General features: G+C 56.2%; 1 protein-coding gene across 6 annotated transcripts in view; it reads left to right on the forward strand.

Annotated features, from left to right (window-relative positions):
- The first annotated feature begins 345 nt into the window (after positions 1-345).
- BRD4 (bromodomain containing 4) overlaps positions 346-18,238 on the forward strand; it is a 59,926-nt gene continuing 42,033 nt past the window's right edge. The window contains exons 1-2 of one of the 6 annotated variants that reach the window (XM_082781802.1): positions 346-516; positions 14,311-14,404. The gene's annotated coding sequence lies outside the window, so the exon portion shown is untranslated. Of the gene's footprint in view, positions 517-1,266; positions 1,311-11,346; positions 12,592-14,310; positions 14,405-18,238 lie in introns of those variants that run through there. The other 5 variants (XM_082781800.1, XM_082781799.1, XM_082781801.1 and 2 more) reach the window with 5 other exon arrangements.

An 18,238-nucleotide genomic window follows, 5' to 3' on the forward strand; every position in this document is an offset into this window, starting at 1 on the left:
CTGCCCCCAATTCATTGCACGCGACCCCTCCCCTTATTCTCCCCCCACTCGTGCATTGCCCCCCCCCCTCGTGTATTGCCCCCCAGTTCTCCCCCCCCGTTCACAGCCCCCCGGTGCCCCCCCCCCCTCGTGCACAGCCCCCTCGGTGTCCCCCGCTCCCCCCCCCTCCCCTCCCCTCCCCGGTGCCGGTCCCGCCCCTTCCCGTGACGTCACGGCGCGGAGCGCGCGGAAGCGGGCGGGGCGGGGCGCGGCGGTTGGCGGCGGGGGGCGGGGCCACCTGCGCCGTGACGTCAGGCGCAGCGCGGTGAGGTCAGTGCGGCGCCGCTGCCGGACCCGCTGCCCCTCGGTGCCCGGCGTCTCCCCCCCCCCCCTTCCTCCTCCTCCTCTTCCTCCCCCTCCCTCGGCGGAGGGCGGCGACGCCTCCCGGGCCCCGCGGGACCCGGCCCCGGCGGGAGGGCGGCTCGCCAGGCCCGGCGAGGCCCGGCCCGGCCCCGCCCGCGCCCGCCGCCGCCTCAGGTAAGAGCCGGGCCCGCTCCGATGCGGCGGAGCCCGCGGCGCTGTGAGGGCGGAGGTGGTGGTGTGGGGAGGGGGTTTCGGTATTCACCATCGCCGCTTACGTCGCCCTGCCAGCGTAACCCGCATTGCGTAATGCGGCCGCTGCGTCAGGGAGGCCTACGTAAACTGCGGCGGAGGCTGAGGCCTGCTGCGCAAACGGCGTAAAGGGGGCGGCGGGGGCCGCGCGCGCCGTGCGCCAGCGGCGTAGCGGGCCGGAGCGCCCTGCGCCGCTGGCGTAGCGCTGGTCACGCGCCGGCTGCGTAGGCTGCGCAGCGCAGGGGCGGGCGGCGGCATTCTGGGCGCCCTACGCACTTTGCGCAAGCGGCGGCCTGGCGGTGGCGGGGGCGCTGCGCCGCGCCCGGGGGAGGAGTTACGGGGCTGGGGGGGGAAGGGGGAGGGGAGCGGCGGCTCCGGGGCCAGGCCGCGGGCGGGCGGGGGCGCTCGGCGCTCTCCCGCCCCCCCCCTTCTCCCCGCTCTCTCCGGTTACGCCACTTGCGTAAGGCCGGCCTCCCCCGCGCGGGCCGCTGCGCATTTTGCGCACGGGGGGCGCGCGGCCCTCCCCTTCTCCCCCCGTTTACCCTCCCTCATCCCGCTACGCCGTTGGCGTACGGCGGGCGCCGCGGGCTGCGCCGTTGGCGGGCCGGTGCGCAGAGTGCGGGCGCGGGGCGGGGCGGAGCGGGGGGCACTTCCTGCCGCCGCCATTTTGTCAGCGGACGGCCGGAGGAAGCGGCGGCTGAGGCGCGGCGCGGCCCGCGGTGAGTGGCGCCGCCGTCGCCTCCCCCCCAAGCCCCTTCCCGGCCTCCCCCCGCCGTCCCGGGGCCGTTTCGGGGCTTCCCCCATCTCCCCGGGGTCTCCCCGGGGCCGGTGCTAGGCCGCGGAGCCGCGCCCGGCCTGCTTAGGCCCGGGGCAGGCCCGGCCGGGGCCGCCGCGCCCTTGGGGCCGGCCGGGAGCGCCGCCGGGCCCGGGTAGGCCCCGGTGGGAGCGGGAGGAGCGGGCCCGGGGCGCTTTGAAGCCGTTTGGGCCCCGTTCTGAGGTAACCCGCTCGCCTGAAGCCGGGGGTTCGAGGTGCGCTGTTTTTGTTTACGTTGGGGTTTAAGCCTTTTTCTCTCTCTTTTTTTTTTGCAGATTTTTTAAAAAAAAAAATTATTTTCCTAGGAGGTAGGACTCGCGAAACGGGCGTGGGAGCTGGAGGGAGAGGGGTTGGGGGTGAGGCCCTGCCGCCCCCCCCACCCTGTGTCTTGTCAGGGAGACCCCCGGTGCCATAGGGAAGGGGCACCGGGACCGGCCTGAGCGCTCATCCCCTGGGATTTTGAGGGCCAAAAGGTGGATTTTGGGGGCCTGAAGTGCGTGTATGGCCTCAGGGAAAAACCGCGGTGTGTTTACAAAACTGAGACCTCAGTGAAAACGGGCACACAAGGGCTGTTTGTCAGAGCCAGGCCACTCTCACCTTCACTACGAGCACACTGTCCCGTCCTCGGGTGCTCCCGTGTTGTTTTCCTCAAGAGTTTTCCTTTACAAATGTATTTTTCAACTTAAAAAGCTGAAGCTTCCTGCAAACCGCTCTCCTCAGCAGAAGTTTCCCCGAGGAAACTCTTGAGGCTGTGTTGCTGCTTGGATTTACCCCACGTGCTGTGAGAAAGAGTTTGTGGCGTGGTTTGAAAGGCACAGGGAGCGCTGTCGCTGGTGGGTTTTTGCCTGAAACACGTTGTTATTAGCGGGACAGAAAGAATTAAGCTGACAAACGTGGTGTTAGTAACGAACCGGGGGCTCTGCCGGGTGGCAAGGACCGTAGCTGTGTGCTCTTTTGCTGGGCTTTAGCTGCTCCTTCTGGTTGTATGCCCACAAATGCGTTGTCCTCTGGATCTGGGAATGATTTGAGTGACTTAAAATGCTTGTCATAGTTCTTAAAAAATTGGTTTTACTGATTTATGGCGTGCCGGTTTCAGATTAAACCTAAAATGCTCCGCTTCAGGGTCTCAGTCTGAGGTTGGGTTAGTTTGCTTGCCTGAATCCAGCAAAACTGCTTTAGGTGAAGCAGAGATTGAAGGTTAAACTTCCTTGCAAACACTTGAAGCTGCTGTTGCTTTGGTTCATAAGTAATTTACTCAGTGGGACTGCTGTGAGTGGATGTTTGCAGAGATTAATACAACCTAAATTTACATCTGTACAAGTTCCTAGCGTTAAACTTGATGCTGTGTAAACTAAAGGTCACCCGAAGCTGTTTTCTGGAATGAGGCGAGGGCCCTTTAATGTTTTAAAGCACCAGGTAAAATAAATAAATAAATAAATTTAGAATTCTCCACACCTCTCCCTCTGAACTTGGTGAACCGCGCTCGGCGACAGCGGCTGTAAATAAATGCGCTGCAAAAGCACCTGCGTGGGGCCGGCTGTTCCCACACGGCTTCTAATCTTTGCACCTTGGCAAAAGCAGGGATTACTCATTTTAGAAGGAGTAAAAACACAGCGTTGAGCAGGTGAAACGTGACTTTCCTGATTTTTTTTTTTATCCTTTCCTCCCCCCCGCCAAACCACGTTAATTACCTAAGCGGAATAACTGTCGCTGCCGTATTATCTGATGATCCTGCAGTGAATGGGACCCAAACGGAGGTGACCAGCTATTAGCTAAATGAGCCTTGGCAGCCCAGCCCTCGTTAGCGTAAACGCCGGCCGTGTTTGGAAGAGGGAATGTGGTTTGGGGGGGAGCCCCGTGGGCAGGAGGGGGTCTTAGGGCTGCGGTGTGCCTGTTACCACCCTCCTGCTCCGTTTTCCACGCTCGGACAGCTTCGGTCGAGGCGGTGGCCGCCCTCGCTACGGTTCCTGGTTGTTGGGAACAATTTCTCCTGCTCGTTGGTGCTGCTGGATGCCTTCCCTGAGCGAAGCAGCCCGGCTCTTCGGCACGCGGGTTGTTGGTGGACGTCGCCTTCTTGCTGGAGAAGGGCTTGGAGGTGAGGAGGCGTCTCGTTTTAGGGGTTGGATCCCCAGAAAAGCATCTGCTTCTCTTCCCTCGAACTCCTGGCTGAGGAGGCAGGACCTTGCAGTCCAGCAGGGCAGAGGGAAGGGACTTCTGGTGCTGCTGGAGGAAAATTCCCAGTCCGTGGGCTGTCTGAATCCTCTGTGACGTGTGGATTCCCAAGGCTTGGGAGAAGTGCCGGCCGTGTGGCTTGGCTTGCTGCGATCCTTTGTGCTCCAAGGGTGCTGAGCTGCGGCTCAGAAGCAGGGCTGAGCTTGCAGCACAGGCTTCGGGTCTGCTGCTGGTCGTTTGGAAGCAGAATATTGAAATAATTCGGGGACTAAACTCACCTCATCGGGGATGGAGAGGGCCTGGCTGCAGAGCGGTGCCGTTCCTGCTCTGGGAGCTGAGTGTGGATAATCCCCAGAGACAGAAAAAGGGCCCTGGGCTTCACGTCTCTGCTGTGCCAGGTCAGCAGCTCGGCGGTGTGGATGATTTTACTGCTGTCAGCTTCTGCTTCAGCCTTCCTGAGTGAGCTGGGGCGTCTTGGGGTCAGCAGCACCATTTGTGGTCCTCAATTCTGTGCTCAGCTTCTGGTTTATGACTGCTCCACGGCCTCTGGTGCTTATTGACCAGCTCGGAGTGGCCAAAACACGTTACTGGATGGCTCAGGAGAGCTCTGAAGGACTCTGCAGCCTCTTCGCAGGTCGAGGAGGATCTTTGGGGTTTGGTTTCTGCGCAGAGACCCGAGGGTCACTTGGGGCCACGACCTGAAGCGAAGTTTCAGCGCGGCCGCGCCGGTGCAGGCAGCGGTGCCTGGTGACTTGTTGCTTCTGCTGACTTCGGTGGTGTTTAGGGAAATGGCAGAGAGCTTCCGTGGGTGTCCAAAAACCTTCTGGGGGTGCCCAAAATCAGCCTCATGTACCCCGCTGCCACCACCCGAAGGATTAGGAGAGCGCTGCCTACCACGGGCTTGCTGGGTTTGTGTCCCTGCTGTGCAGTAAGCAGGTAAACTGAGGCCGTGCGGGTGCTGGAACGAGGCAAAACCTCACAGCGAGACCACGAAATACCCAGCTGGGAACTGGGTAGGAGGACCTGAAACCACAGAGCCTGTTTTGAATCTTCCTCTTCACGCTACTTCGTGCAGCTCGTGGGAGATCTCGTCCCGCGGTGGCTCGGTAGTGCAGTGCAGCGCCTGCTCGGTTTGGGGCTGGAGGGAAATTGAGGTTTTTCACCCATGTTTTTGCCCGGTTTTCCTTAATCTGCCCTGCTGGTTGCTCTCGCCCGGAGCCACTGTGAAGCCCCGAGGAGGAGGAGCACGATGGCACGGATCCAGGGAAATGCAGAACAGCTCGAAAAACGAAAACAGGAACCGCTCGGTAGCGGCGAGGACTCGAGGCAAACATCCTGAAATCAGAAACCCTGTGGAAGGCAGCGTCCCGGAAATGGGAACCGGTGGTTTTGGCTCCAACCGGGCAGGTTAACGTTTGCTCTCTGCCTCCTAACGAAGGCTTCGAGTCCCAGGAGAGCCCCCGAGCACGGCGCAGCGCTGCCCTCCCCTCTTGTGCACGCGGAGAAGTTCCTCCATCCTCCTGAGGAGCGCTGGAGTCGGCTCTGGTGGCTCCTCTCTCCACATCGGGGCTCAGGAACCTGCTTTTAGCTGCTGCGTTCGTGGTGGCTTTGTGCTGAAAATAACAGAACTGCTGGAGCCAGAAGACAAATTAAGGATCCTAAAAAACACCGCCGGACCTTCAGGCTGTGGCATGGGATGGTGAGCAGGGAGAAAGCACGGGCACATGAACCAGAGGTCACGGGCAGTTTTCTTCCCCAACCTGAAGATGGGGGGCATGGAGCACGTCCTGGGGCTTATTTAAAAAGGGATCTGTCGCAATTAGTGATTAGCAAATCGCTAATCACCACATGCCGGGCGGACCACGCTGCGTGTGGGCACTGCGCAGCCTTGGGAGGAGTTTTTGGAGCCAAGCCCATGGACACCTGGCTGAAGCTGGTGTATTTCACCAGGTAATGAGCTCGTCACGGGCCTTCTCATTGGCGGTGACCGAATGTTTTGTTCCCGTTCGGTGCGCTTTGTGCCTCAAAACAACAAAACAATGTTTGGTGACCGTGGCCTGCACCCAGATCTCGGGGGGGGGGGGGGACGACGGCGCAGCGCTGCAGAAGGAAGCTCTCGGAAAGGCTGCGGTGCTGGCGTTGAAAAACGTGAGTAATGGTGAAGGTATGTGTGCAATTAAGCAATTATGTGTTTAAACAAACCTGGGTACTTCTGCAATTAAGCAGTCTTTCACCGTATCGTGTCAGCTTAATTGAATTGTCTGCGCGCTGGCTTTTAATGTTTAATAAGGGAGATACAAAAGAGAAACGAGCTCGAGAACTTCATCAGGCCCTGCTTGCCAATTAACCGGTGCTTAAAACTTCCTCCAACTGCTCCGTGTTGCCTGTCCTGGGGTGGGACGTGCTCGGGTGGCCTCGCGGTGCTAATTCAGCAGGCTGGCGAGGTGTTAAGAGGAAAGAAGGGGAGGAAGAACCCCACAAAACACCCCTGGGGCAGGAAGTTCTGCTAGGCTGGGTGCGAGCTGCGGGGTGGCTGGCTCCTCACTCCAAAACGAGGACCCAGGTGGAATAAAAACCCGCAGTTCTGATTCCCTTTGACCCTGCTCTTGCATCCCTCGCTCCGTTGGGTTCGATCCCGGAGCTGGTTTCCCCGTGAGTGTTCTGATGAAATCCGCAGAAACAGGCTGTGCTTTGGGAGCACCCCGTGCAGCGGCGTCACCTGAGTGCGATTTTACCGTGGGGCTGTGAGTAAAAGGGGTTCTAAAAGCTGCTTTTAGGGGGTTGAAACGGGCTTAAAGCTGTGTTGGCTCTTCGTTTTGATCGCTACCTTTGAAAGCGTCGTGTTTGGGAAGACCCTGATTGCTGGAAGAGCCAATTTGGGGCTCTTTTTAAGGTAAAGCTGCAAAAAAAAAAAAAAAAAAAAAAAAAACAATCTGGGGGGGTTTGGAGGGAGTCCTGTGGCTCGAGCGGGGCTTCCACCCCACCAGAGGCGGTGCAAATTTGCCACTTATGAGAGCAAAGCAGAAAGTAAGGAGGAGAGATGACTTGAAATCACTTGCCTTGCCCTTTGGGAGCCTGCCTGATCTCCTGCTCTGATCAGTCCTGGTGCTGGGAGCCAGGAGGCAGCTGGGCCACCTTCCTTCCCTCCTCTACGTGGGAAGACTCTGGCAGTAAAATTTCCCAATCTGCCAGACCAACGGCAGCCCCGACGCCTCTGCAAACCCAGTTTCTGTGTTTTGGGTCCCAGCAGCGGAGCCGTGCTCGCGTTTCACCCATTTCAGGTAGGGCTGGTGGCAGGGTGCAGAGTTTACAAACACAGGAGCAGGGAGGAGGAAGGGATTAGAGTGCAGCTTGCCGGTCCAAAGGTTGCCGGCAGCTTCGTGCCTTGTTTTTCTCTGAATTTGTTGGCGGCTTTGCAGCATGGTGGAAACCTCGCGCACGGCTCCGTATCGGGTAAAGCGGGAAACATTAAAAAAACCTTCCCTAATAATCCACGAGGGGAGCGATTTTTTCCTTCACTTGGAGCTACTTTTCGACCAGCCTCTGCCCTGGAGCCGTTAGCAGATAAGCACGGGTGGGGAGAGGAGGAGGAAGGAGGCCTCTGCCTTAGTCGCTGACAAAAGCCAGGAGCTGAATATTTGGGCACGAAGGGAGCGGGGGAGGTGTGGAAGAGGTCCTTGGAGAGCTCGTCCTGCTCGGTGGCTGGCCGGGGAGAGCTCCTGCAGCTCTCGCTCCTCGGTGAGGGGTTTGTGCAATGCGACCTTGCGCCTGCTGGCAGCTGTTTGTTTGCAGAGCTGCGGATGATCGCTGCTCTGGTCTGGGGGGGGGGGAAATTCCAACCATGCGCTGTGCCTGCGGATGGAAAGGTGAATTCCCAGAGCACTTCGCTGCCCCCTGACCCCCTGCTTCTGGACCAGGCTGTTGCCCTCTTGCTTCTGAGAGCCCAGAGTGCTTGGTCAGGGGTCTCTCGGGGTCTGGAGCTGTGCAAAAAAGAGAGGTGAGTGCCCAGCGGGGGAAGCAGCCCTCCCCTGAAACGCTGATCATGCACTGGGGCCATAGATAGGAGTATAGTGCGTCCTCGCCTCGCTGCAAGTCTCCTGCTTTAACCATCCCGCTGGATTTCAAGTGTTGTTTTTTTTTTTTTTGGCCCTTTTGAAACAGATTTAACCAGTTAAGCACTCCGCATTTTTCGCATTTTTCAAATGTTTGCTTTCCGCCCTTGCTTTTTTTTTTAATCTGCTATTTTCGGGCTGACCTTGGCTTGTCCTTCCTACCTCAGCTTCCAGTTCGGTTTCTCCGGGACGTGCGGCTCTTCGGGAGCCCTGCGTTCTCGCGGGCTGCTGACAGCACTCACAGGATGTGGTGCTGAGCAGCTGTGGGCTCTGCAGATGTGTGCCAGAGGAGAGGGAGGCTGCAGAGAGCCCTGGGTGAACTGAAAAACTTTAAGGAAGCTCGAGGAAGCTGGCAGCCCCTCCGTAATTGAAGGATTTAGGAATAAACTCGAGTGGGAACATGCGGTAAATGGTGGAGGAAGGTGCTCGGCAGCCCTCAATCCGTTGGGCCCCTGCTTTTATTCAGTGTGCTCGAAAAAATCAGGTCGGAAATCGGAGGAATAACAAACTTTCTGACTACAAAACGGGTCCAAAAAGGACCTGATGGTGCTGAAGGGCTGGCCAAGAGAGCAGCAGCTGGGTTAAAGCCCTAAACCCAAATTTGGAGCCAAATTTGTGTCCGGACAACACCGAGATCTGGGATTTTATCTGACAGCTCCTGAGGAGGCTGACGGGGATCCCCAGTTTGTTGCAGACTGGTCCCAGGTGCGTGTTTGGTGTGCTCCACGCGGAGGTTTCCCAGTGCTGGGATGGAGAGCGCCTTGCTCAGCCCCCCGTAGGCTTCAGAAGCCCTTTTAATCATGTGGAATAAGTCAAAAATGGCTCTGTCACCCCCAAACTGTGTCTGGGCTATGTCCTAGAAGCCTGCCATGGCTGTTGGAGGGCCGGGCTGCTCTCTGCGGCTGAGCAGAGCCTGGCTGGATCCTTTCTTCCACCCTCTCCAGCACAGTTAATGTCAGCTCTTCGGGCTGAATTGTCCTGGGTGCCTTCACTGGGGCTTTGACCTGGCGTACGGGGCTTAATTCAGAACAAAACAAATGGTTTGCTCACAAAATGAGTCATTTGCTCGCAAAACGAGTCATTTGCTCCCTGGGAATTATCAGCAGGAGTGCTTCAGCGCCGAGTAATCTCTCCTCGTACCCGGGAGGACGTTTTCTTCCCCGCCTCGCTGGTTAAAGTTTATTTTACCGGAGCTGGGAAGGGTGTGATACCTGGCAGGTGAGCTCGGGTTACTCATTTACCCCGCTGGCTTTTCTGAATCCTCTGCTAGGAGCTGTGGAGCCGCTCGGGGCGGGCTGACCCTGCGGTCGCCAGCCGTGCTTCTGCGGAGCCGCTCGCTCCTGGTTCATGTGGGAACAGAAAGGAGAGCGCCGTGTTCCTTCTCCTGTCCCCTTCAGCTCGTGGAGTTGGCGAAACGCAGCGTGTGCTCAGGTTTCTGGGCCTGATGATCGCCTAACCCAGTCCAAGTTCCCTCTTGCACCGAAGCAGTGGGGTAGAAAGGGAGAGAAAGTCTTCGAAAGGCAAGCAGCAGCTGCTAATACTTCCTAAACCTCTTATTTACAGGTCTTTCGAGGCTCGGCAGCTCAGTCAGAGGAAACTGGGAGCTGATTTCTGGGAGCTGGTAGATTTGTGAGCCTCTGGACCAGGCAGGCGTTGAGCATAAACCCACCTCTGCTTTTGACACCTGCTGGAATGAGGCTTTGCTTTTCCTTCCACCCCTTTGTGCAGGAGCTGTTTTTAGCTCGTTAATCCCTGAAACAAAAGCAGCAAAAGCAGTGACCACATCTTAGGAGCCATCAGGTGGGGCTGGCAGAGAAATGACCAAGCTTCCCGAGCCTCCTGCTGTTCCAGAAGTGCTGGTGGCTTAAAAACAGCCGTGTGGGGAAGGCGAAGAGCTCCAGCACGGGGGCTGCACTTGTGTGAGCGCCCTTAACACTGGGGAATCCCTGTGTGGAGCTGGGGCTCGATGGCTGAGCTGCACCAGCTCCGTTTTTACGCTGGGTTTGTCTCATCGATCGCGCTCCGAGATGCTTTTGGAGATGCGCGCGCGGTGGCTTCCACTCTGTGGTTGAGGTTTGCGTGCTTTGAAGATCTGAGGCCGGTTGCCTGGTGCCCTGCATTGATCTGGGGTGAGCTTTCGCTGCTTTCTGCCCTCCTCGGTTTCGGCAGCGTCAAAGCAAGCTTGAGAGCGAGCAGTGAGGGTGTGTGTGGGGAGGCAGTGCCCGGAGCCTTCTGGACACGAGCATTTTCCAGGCACGAAGACTTTGGAAGCGCTGCCTCTCACCATCGTGCCGCTTCCTGCAGTCCTCACAGCCTGACTTTTCAGCCCGTGGATCTCCCCTAGCTGGGTTCCCTGCGTCTCCTATCGCTAATTAAAGGATTTGAGGCTAAATTGGTCTCGTTTTAAAGGCATTTTACAAGCTGCAGCCCTAAGGGGATGCGCTGCATTTTGTTCACCCCACGGGGTGCTCCCTGCTCGTTTGAGGCTGATTTGGGGCTGGAGCACCTCACGTAGGGCTCCGGGTAGCTGCATGCTCAGGTTGAGGGGTCCACTGGGTCTGAACCTTACCTTGGCTCCGGCCACGGAGCATTGCCCCGCTGTGTCCTCCCTTTCATAGCAGATTGAATTCTGTAGTTTTTTCCATTAATTTCTAGCCCAGTCTAGAATATCCCGACTTGGAAGGGACCCCGAAGGATCGTAGAGTCCAACTCCTTCGGCTTTTCCAGCACCAGAGGCAGTCCCCGTCCTCTAAATACCAGAAATTCCCCACCTGGGGCAGCGAGCTGGTGTGACGGGCTGTCACCACACCACTCTTTGCCCTTGCATCGGGTCTGTTGAAACAGCTGCGTTCTTCTTCTGTTCCAGGTATTGTCTCGCTTCAAAATTGCGAGCAGCCCTCTTGCAGAGGCATTGTGAAGCGCTCCTGCCGCAGAAAATTGCGGTGTTTGCTCTTGAGTCAAAAGGGCCGCGTGGTGTTCGTGGCTCGCGCCCCGGATCACCTCGACTGCGGCCGGTTTGTGGCAGAGCTGGAACTGAAACCTGGCTGCGAGGCACAGGCTGGTGCAAACGGCCTTCTGCACAGTCCTCAGGCAGGTGCAGCTTCGTTGAAAAGCTTAAAAAGCGATTATTTTGGGTTTCTGAGCGCTTCGGAGATCTGTGATGGCAGGAGGGAGCCGGGAGCCTGCCCAGGAGCCGAGGCACCGCTAACTCCCGCTTCTCGCGGTGCCTGCTGATGGTTTGGCAGGGCTGGGAGCTTTTCCTAGGAAGAGCCCTGCCCACAGCTCCCGCTGGCATTGCCTGCACGGCCCTGGTGTTGTCGGCGTTGTGGCTGCACCTGGGTTGGCTCGAAGGGAGATCTGGGATCCACGTGCATTGTCCCAAAAACTCGCGGCTCCGTGTCCCCAAAATGAGGGCCAAGCAGCTTGGTGCCAGCCGCCTTTTCGGTCAGGTCCTCCTGGTGTCTCCCACCTTTGGTGTTTTTATAATTGCAGCTTTATTTTCTGATTTTTTTTTCAACTTGGGTGCATGAGCAGGTTGCACATATTCTTGTTTTGAGTAGGGAACAGCCCGGTCAGGGGCCAGAAAGGCACTGGGAACAGGAGCACAGCATGCAGGCGGCTTCGTGCCCTGAAGTCAGCCCCCTCAGCCAGGCAGGCAAGAAATTAAAAGCCTTGATGAGGAGAAAACCTGTTTCAGAAGCGTCCCGCAGGCAGCAAAGCGAGGTGGGTTTGGCGGAGGAGCTGCTCGGGTTTGGGAGCCGAGCCACCCGGCGCTGGCTCCGTGCAGGAAGCCAAGCGTGCTGCAGGCTGAGCAGATAAAAAGCAGCACGGGGAATATCCAGGCTGTGTCCTACGCCTCCCTCTGGGGCAGAAACGCCGTGACCCGTCACCGAAACGCCGCGTTCCCTAGAGAACAGGACACGCTTCCCTTGCTCCCCGAAGCACGCCGCGCTCGGCGTCGGACGCGCTTCTGGACCCAATGCTCGCGTGACCTTGGAGTTTGTGTTGTGCTGCTTATCGCAGGTGGCATCAAGGTGTGGGTTCTCTGTGGAACACGTGTTAACTCTTTCCCCTTTTGCGCGGGAGCTGCTCGGAGACTTGTTTCAAGTAGATTTTTTCCCCATTTCTTCGTTCTAGAGAAGCGGGAAGCAGCGATTTCATGTGGATTTAGGCCCAGTGCGTTTCACTTTGAAACCCTGGTGGGGTTTCTTTGCAATAAGGCAGCGCCTGTGTGGTAACAGTGGCGTGAGTTAGCAAAATGCAGTTGTGGAACGTGGAAAACATTGGGGTCTTGTGACCGTTTGCAGCTGAATTGTCTTTTTGTCCTGGAGCTCAACAAATGCCGAGGAGCACAGCCTTCGTTTGCCCGAGCAGCCTTCAGATAAGTCTCCAGACAAAATAAAACGTCCTCTGGCACGACGTCTGCTCGGGGTGTTGGTTTTGACTGATTCAGAGCTGGCTGGCCTTGTGTGTCGAGCCGGTGCTGATCTGTCCCACTGGGGCAAGAAGCTGGAGCCTCGGCTGTCTGCTTGTGCAGGAGGACGAGCTGCAACCTGGCTGAGAAGAGACTCGAGGAGCAGAGCTGAGGAGTGGTCTCCAGCCTGGCAGCGATGCTCCAGCTGGAAGACGTGGCCTTTCTGAGGCTCTGCCACCCCAATTCTTCTCCAAAAGCCTTCCTCGCCCTGCAGCGAGGCATGTAGGGCATCTCAGCGAGCCAAGAAAGAGCACAAAGCCCATCCTCAGTGCTTGCTGCTGGCCAGGAGCATGCTTCAGGAGCAGAGAAGGGACCCCAGGGACATGGCTGCACCTACAGGGTGCAGGGAGCTTCGGGATGCCCGGTGTTGCCGTTAACCCGCCTGGTGTAGCTGCCAAGGTTTGCTTGAACCTCCAACTCTGCACCAGGTGAGTAGTTTTGCCTTCCTGGCTGTGTTTCCTCCCACCTGGGAAGCGTGGTAGCAAAAACCTGCTTTCCTTAGGAATTGAAGAAACTTAGAAGCAACATTTCTAAATTTCTAGGAGAGCACCGAGGGCATCGCTGACCCAGCGAGCGGGGCAGTAGCTCCTCCACCCTCACGCCTGGGTTGCTCCCGGTGTTGGGTCCACGCCACAAGCTGTGATTTCCAGGATGGTTGGGTGCTCCCTGCTGGCGTTTTGCTAACGGGGTGGCTTGTCCGGGGCCGGTGTTGCCCTGGAATCAAGAGGGAAGAGCTGCTGCCTCGCGTCTGTGGGCCTGCTAGATGATGATTTTGCCTCGGACGTCGCAGGGAAATGCCTCTCACTGTTCTTCCAAGCTCTTCAGTCCCCAGCGGAGGTGGTTAAAGGTTCACCACTCACACCTTGTGCTTTTACAAGCCAAACTAGAAACGTCTGCCCTCACTGCTGAGGTCAGGCAAGGGCGGGAGCCCTGAAGTGCAGTTTTACTGGCGGAAAGCAGATCTGGGTAGCTTTGGAGGATGGATCTAAACCTTGGTATGGTGATTACTGCAGCTTTCACGCACACCTTCTCATAATGCAACTCCTGCACGAATACCTTGCTGATACCGTAAACGTTTTTCCTGATCTTAGCCTTTCTTGGTTGTTTTGGTGTTGATTTTTCTGACAACCATCGCACCCTGCTCTTGTTCACATCTTGTGTGTCTGTGTTAATCTCAGCTAAAACGTTTTTGCCTCGAGTTAACGGGATCGCCAGCCTGCAAACGGAACCTCTGCATGCAGGATTATCTGATGGAGGGGGGATTCAGTACTGCACCTTGGCCTCCAGCTCGACGTGTCCTCTCTAGATAACAACAGCCTTCTAAATCGCCTTGTTTTAGTTTGTCTTTGTGGCAAAATGTTAATTTTTTTTGTAGGGGTGCCCCCTCGGCAGGCACTTGAAGTTTGGTGGGGGCAAGGAGCTGCTGGAAGCTCCTTGGAGGGCCGGTGCTGGGCCAACGCTTTGCTCCCATCACCCTCCAAGAATTTCACGAGAGGCAGGGATGTTTAAAGGGTTCTGGTCTCGATTGCAGTCTTTGTAGTCTTGTTTGTGGGGCTTTTTTGGGCAAACTCCGTGGAAAAAGTGGTGGTTGCACACAGGAGCTGTTACTCATCTCGTGTCGGGGCTGTGCTGCAGCTGGAGGCTCCCTGCAAGCAGCTAGCCCAGGCTTTGGCTGCTCACACATCCGATAAGCGGTTTCAACACCCAGAAAGGGTTTTCTGGACCGTAAAGACCTTGCTGAGCAATCTCTGAGTTACTCGTTCTGGTTTGGGAAAGCTCGACACTTCCCCGAAGCCTGTGCTGGCTGGGTTGCTGAGGAAGAGGTGTGTGGGGCTGGTTAACTCAAACACAATCCCATTTCTCAGCATGTTGGGACCCTAAAGCACGAGTTGGGGCTGTTGTCTTGCGGGTTGGGGGCCGTGGGGTTGGTTCCTTGCCCTGTCTGTGCCTGCGCCGTGATGCCTTTCCTCGGGATCCTGATGTCTGTGCTGTTGCAAACGGACCGCTGCTTACCCAATTCACCTGATTTTTTTTTTCCTTAAAAACCAAAAACTGGAGACCAAAAGCCAAAGGATAAACACTGCAAAATGAGAGGAAGTTAATGTTTCAGATGTGCTTGAAGTAACACCTGTTTCTTTTCCTTACAGATTTTTCTTTCGGTAGTAGCTTCAAAAATGAAGGTCAGAGGGTTCAGCTGGTGAAGAAGTCCCGAACACCTCGAAGGGTCAACTCTGATTTCAGGTAACTGTCGCAGCAAGTTCCACTACTGTGCAAATCAGTGGGGGGTGGCAAGGTGTGGCTTATTTCCTGCGTTTTGGGGGCAGAAATGTCTCTTCTGGGGCAGTGACGGTGACCAGAAGCCTGATGCGGTGAGCTCAGAGCAGGAGCTGCAGTGGTGTGGGGCCAGGTTCCGTCCTGGTGGCTTTATTACATGGGGGGATTTCAGTCTGCCTCGCTGACGGCAGGCAGGAGAGAAGGCTCGCAGGAGGGACAGGAGCAGCAGAGAGCTGTGAGGAGGGCGTGAGGGTGGTAAGAAGCTCCCCAATTGCGCCGTAAATCCAAATTATCCATCTCTGGCCATTTCTCTGGCATTTTAGAACATCAGACGCACCCTGGAGGTATCCAGCTGCCCCTCACGTACCCGTACACCTTGCATGCTTCTCCACCAAGGCTCTGAGCAGCTCTGGCTGCTGTCGAGCCCACACTGGCTGCTTCTTGCTCCTCTGGGTGTTTTGGGGTCCTTCACTTGGGGTTGCTGCATCACCTGGCGCAGGAAAACGGGGCGCAGCCGTAACACCCCGCGGTGCCTCTTCTCCGAGAGCTCGCCGTCCCAGAATTGCTTTGTTTCTGGTAGTTTGCCATCAAAATGCTCGGTAATAAACGGAAAATTACCCCAGGTATCCAACTATTGTTGTTTCGTGACTTCAGCTTTAAAAGTTCCCGGTTGGCTTTGACACCTGAATACTTTGGCACCGTTGGAGTGGGAGGAATATTTACCGCCAGTCGCGTATGGTTACGGCCACGGCCCGGGCACGGCAAGCGATTGGCTTGCTCGAGTCTCCTGTGGGAAAGTCCATGTTTTAAATACGCATGCCAGCCATTCTGCGAATGCTCTGACCTTGGAGCTGCTTTTTTTTTTTTTTTTTTTTTTTTTTGCTAGCGGGCAGCAAGAAGGAAAATAGGAAAAAGAAACCCTCGCTCTTTCCAGGAAAAGGAAAGGAACGTCTCTTGTAAAGGCTAGGCTGGCGCAGAGGGCATCGCATCTCCTTCACTCGCCCTTTTCCTGGAGGGTAGGAAGAATATCTCCCTTGAGTCGTGTCTGGGGGGTGCTTCACACGCCAGCACTGGTGATTAGGGATGAGTGGAGCAGGCAAAAGCTGCTGCTCCTGAGCTGTGGGCTCAGCTCCCTGGTGGAAGGAGGGAGGAGCTGTCACTTGGCTGTGCTGAGGGCGTCTTGATTCGCCGTGCTGGGTCTTTGTGAAGTCCAGCTCTGCTCCTGAGCCCCTGGTGCTGGTTTACAAGCGAACGCAGTTGCTTTTCACAAATGTTTTTGGTTGCTGGGATCATTCATTTTCAGGAGCAAATGGATCCCGTCCAGAGAATCGCCTTGGTAACTGAACGTGGGTGCAAAGAGGATCTGTTGGAGTTGTAAACTCAAATATGTAACCGCGCCGAGCCAGGAAAAAAGCTGATAAAATATTCACTGCGACTTCTCTGCAGCGTGGCCCAAAAACTGCCTTAAAATTGTGAGGCCGTACCAAACGCAGCCTGCTTGTTTGGAACGCTTCTCGGCTCACAGGGGTGGTGGAAGCGAAAAGCAGCAGCGGTGTGGAGCCTGCTGTGCTGAGGAGGATGCTGGTGGCCCTGCGGGCGAGGAAGGTCTCAGCTGTGAGCCGTCGCCTCGATTTCCTAATGCCCCATCTCTCCTCCAGTTGGTTTTGAAGCACTGGTGTTTGTGAGCCAGCTTGCCACGCGTGTGTCCTGCTCCAACATCCACCCTGAAGAGGTTTCTGTGGATCTTACACTGTGAAAAACCCAAACAAGTGACAAAAGCTGGGCTGGATGCGTGCTGCTGGACGTGGGGTTGGTGTAACTTAGCTCAGTAAGAGCTAATTCCTCTCTGGTCTCTCAGGTGTGGCAAAAGCTTTCCTTTTTCCTCTTTTTTTTTCCCCTTTTCTTCCAGCAAACTGGAGGCTCTTCGTGGCAGGGACCTCAGCGCTAAGCTGTGGGAGCCGTAGTGCAAAAAGCTGAGGATATTTAAGGTGATGCTGGGTGTGAACCCCCCGCAGACCCCAGTTTGATGTTACCTCACTTCTGGAAGGCTGAGCATAGGCAAAGGCTTGCAGAGAAACAGCGGGGATGAGGAACGGACTGGAGGGAGGATTTTTTTTTGGTTCCTGTTGCATGTTTGTCCTGGAACAGAAGGGGAATCCCCAGCACTTGGGATGCAAGAAGAAATAAATCTTCCAGCAGTGAAACCTGCCGTACTCAGGGCCCAGAACCGACCGGAGCAATTCAACGCCCGACCCCGAAGCTCACACCGAACGCGAGCGGCCAGCATCTCAGGCAGCCAGAAGCTGTGAAATTAAGCAGGAAACACTCAAATAACACCCGTGCGCATCCAGGTAGCTGCCGAGGTCAGCGCCCACGTCGGCGAGCGAGCGAGGATTAGGGCTGCTAATAACAGCCTCCTGCAGCATGACCGCTGGAGCGGCTCCAGACAATGCAGTCTGCCCGGTGGCATGAATGCCGCTCTCCCCAGCTGCCTAAATCGGTCAGATGGAAAAGTAATCCTATTTGTGCTTCCCCACTGACACAGATTGCGTAATTAAAGTGGGGCAGATCTGCTGTGAATTTGAATTAACTTTCAGTGTATTCTTTTTTTTTTTTTTTTTTTTTTTTTTTTTGCTCCCTCGTTTATAACCGAGGTGGGATTGGAACTGTTTGGAGTTACGAAGGGCAGCCAGTGTCCACCGCAAGCTGTTGCGTGAGGGTTTTGTGGTCTCGTAGCCTCCTGTTTCTGCAGGGCATCGCTGGGATCCTGTGGAAACCGAGCTGCACAGAGCTCCTCCAGGATGAGGGCTGCAAATGCTCAGATGCAACTAAATTCACTTAAATTGTGCTTTGCTGCCCGGAATGTGCTTCCTGCTCTGGAAACTGCACCGCTGCAGACCAGAGGAGGTGAGAAGAGAGCCAGGGGGAGCTGCTGGATTGGGTCAGTGCAGGGATCTGGAGATCTCAGCAGTAAGGTCGTGGTGATGGTGGGAGATCTGCAGGCTCCAAACCTTTGCTCCTCAGCCTGCTGGGCTGAGCTCAGGTCAGGTGAGGACGGCAGCCCTGTGGATTTGGTTAATCCATGGCAGAACCCAGCCTGCTCTGACGGCACTGTGGGTGTTTCTGAAGCCACTGGTAAGGCAGGAGCAAGAGGAGGAGGTTTTTCCACACCTGTACCAGGAGCATGGGGATTTGGCTCTGCCTGAGTAGTCTGGGGATAAATCAGTCTGATGTAGCTTGCTGGTACGTGAGGTGGGTGTCGCTGTGGCCTTGAGGAGAGCTGGGGAGTTCTGGACTGCTTGAAAAACCCTTGGCATTTATAAAACCCATGGCGTTTATTTCAGGGATATTTTCAGAGCTGCCTTCAGGAGTGCTCTGCGTTACGGTTGTAGGGTCCTGGTGGCTAAACCCCAAAACACTGGGTTAATGGAGAACACGCTGCTTCCACCAGCTGCTGTGGGAAGTACAAATTTCCTCTAATATCCCAGCTGGGATATCAGTGGAGTTGGGTAATGACATCTAAAATGTTGAAAGAAGCTGCAGCAGTGACAGCTTCCCCCCTGCTGCCAGCAGCTGCATTATAAGGGTCTCTCAGTGTCAGATCAGTCATGCATCCCCTTCCTGGGCTCAGAGAGAGCAAAACCCTAAAAAAAAAATACGGCAAAAAAACTCTCGTGTACCTGCGTGCTCACTGCAGATCAGCCTTTGGGGCTGAGTCATGGTGTTAAACCCTCGCTTACGGTCTCAGTGCAAGTGTTGCAGGGTGAGGTCAAACTTGGTCCTCTTCTGGCTTTCACCCTC

Source organism: Aythya marila (assembly GCF_965140915.1).
Source record: "Aythya marila genome assembly, chromosome: 32".
NCBI classification, from domain to species: domain Eukaryota; kingdom Metazoa; phylum Chordata; class Aves; order Anseriformes; family Anatidae; genus Aythya; species Aythya marila.